The 2399-nt window shown below is 44.5% G+C and overlaps 1 non-coding gene across 1 annotated transcript; it reads right to left on the bottom strand.

Annotated features, from left to right (window-relative positions):
- TRNAS-GCU (transfer RNA serine (anticodon GCU)) lies at window positions 1–82 on the bottom strand. Its single transcript has one exon. It is a non-coding gene; the product is annotated as a tRNA-Ser (tRNA).
- Between the last annotated feature and the right edge of the window lie 2317 nt (window positions 83–2399).

Genomic DNA, 2399 nt, shown 5'->3' with positions numbered 1-2399 from the left:
CGACGAGGATGGGATTCGAACCCACGCGTGCAGAGCACAATGGATTAGCAGTCCATCGCCTTAACCACTCGGCCACCTCGTCCCAGAAGCCTACTGCTTCCTGATAGCTATAGGGAGTAATACTAGGGGGGGCTGTGACGCAATTTTATGGAAGCCGCCATTTTGTACGGAAGCCAAGGTCTGATCACCTCTATAACTAGCAATCGAAATAAAATGGCCGCTCTCGTAATGTGGAAGAGTCTGCATTGGGGAGAAGCAAAGGAAATTCGGTAGTAATTCAAATAAACTTGAAGGAAATAAAATTGGCACAATGGCGAAGAAATTTGATTAAAGGAATCTTAGAACTGGGGTTGGTCTGGAGTCAGGGGCGGAGCCAACGCGTAGAGCAGCTTTGCGCATGCGAAGCGGCTGGGCGGTTAGATTTGAATATACTTCTCTGTGGCAGGCTGGGCGTTGTGAAGTGACGGCGAGAGGCGGCGGTGAGCTTGCCCCGCTGAGGAGCGTGCGGACCTCAAACAAGTCTGAACAGAATTAGTCAAGCAGGCGGGCCGCGGTGGGTAAAGAGAGTGACCCTTTCGTTCTGGGTTCCTGGGAAGGTTTTGGGTTTTCTCTGAGCGCTCTGAAGATCCCGCGGGGGGAGGCAGGGGACGCTCCCTCAGCCAGGCGGCCTCGGGCAGCGCCAGGCCCAGAGTAGGCGCCTCCGCCCCGGTTGCCGGGCTCTTTCTTTCCTCACCTTGGCCTGCACGTTGTGCTGCCTCCCTCCTCCCTAACACTTCTCTCCATCCACACCTGGGCCGCTCGGGCCGGCTGGGGTTGCTTGTCCGTCGCTCTCTGGGGGGTCCCGTCCGCCCCGCCCTGCCATCTTCTGTCAGGGTTCGCGGACTCTTCCTCTCACCCCTGCCGCTCCTCCCTGGGGAGCTCACGGCTGTTTGCATTTCTGACGCGAGCTTTTCTTGGCTATAAATGAAGTGACGGAAATAAGTGGTTTTAAAATTCTCGGCTCATCATGGTTTTTTGTTTTTATTTTTTGCAAGCGTGAAAGGAAATTTATTGGGAGAGGACAAGGTAGGGTTACAGAGCAAGAGATAGGTTCACAGAGCAAGACACGTTCGCCACAGATGACGAACGGACCCGTCTGCCTTAATTAAGGCGTCATCATAGTTGATTTGAGATGTCTGATCGGAGTACTAGCAGCACGCAACAAATTTTCAGTTTCCGGCAGGTGTAATAACATTAGCAAATAAAGTCAATATTAGTACGCCACAAATTAGTTTTTTTTAAATCTTCCTCTGTTCATTATTCAAGCTCAGGATTTAAGCCCCTTTTCTTGCTGTTTATTTAAATACTCGAGTTTGTGTGTGTGTCGGGGAGGAGAAGTATCGCCGATTGGAATTTCGCAGGTAGCTTTATTAGGCGTTTACAGAGATAAAGGATGTGGACGAAGACCAAAGCAGAAGCTTATTCTGAATATTAAGATTAAAGTTTTCAGCTGAGTTGAATTGGACCAATCGAATTCCTTAGATGTTTATTGGGTTCTTATTTATTTATTTTGTGTGTGGGGGGGCGGAGTTCTTTGTTTTGTGATAGGGCTGGGAGCAGATGTTTCAGGGTCCCTAAACTAGAGAGGTTTACAATTCAGAAAGGGAAATGATTAATATACACAAATAACTGTAATACAAGACAGAATGTAAAGGATTATATGACATTCTAAAGTAGTATGGGAGCACAGAGAAGGGAGAGCTTATTTGATGCTTTTGGCAATGGAGGCTAACATAGGGTTCATGGAGAAGGTGGTATTTGAAGTGGAACTTGGATGATTTACAGAGATGGGGAGTTAATATATTGTAAAGTTGTGATAATTAAAAGTTAGGTTCAAAGCAGTATAATTCTTGTTGACTATGTGAATGGCTGGAAATGTTTACAAGATGACAAATACATGTAAATTGAGTAAAAATATTTGGAATTGCAGTAATGATGTGTTTGATGCTAAAGAATAGACTGTACAAGATATTGACTATAGATGTTAATAGGACAGTACTGTCCAATAGAACTTGCTGTGATAATGGTAATGTTTTATATCTGTACTGCAACATGGTATCACATTAGCCACATGGGATTCCTGAGCACCTGAAATGTGGCTGTTGTGACCAAAGAAAAATTTTAGTTTCATTTTAATTAATTTAAATATAAATACTGTGTTGGATAGCACAGGTCTAATCTATATCATTGGACACTGGAAAATATTAACTCTAGATATCAGTAGTATAAATGCAGGAATGGGCAAAAAGCCAAATAGTAAATATTTCAGGCTTTGTGGGCTACATGATCACTCGCATTGTCTCTGTCACATATTCTTTGTTTTGTTGTTGTTTGTTTTCTACAACCCATTAGAAGTATAA

This window comes from Eulemur rufifrons, chromosome 2, assembly GCF_041146395.1.
Source record: "Eulemur rufifrons isolate Redbay chromosome 2, OSU_ERuf_1, whole genome shotgun sequence".
Taxonomy (NCBI): Eukaryota; Metazoa; Chordata; class Mammalia; order Primates; family Lemuridae; genus Eulemur; species Eulemur rufifrons.
Note: the sequence above shows the minus strand (reverse complement) of the source record. Positions and strands in the feature narration are given on the sequence as shown.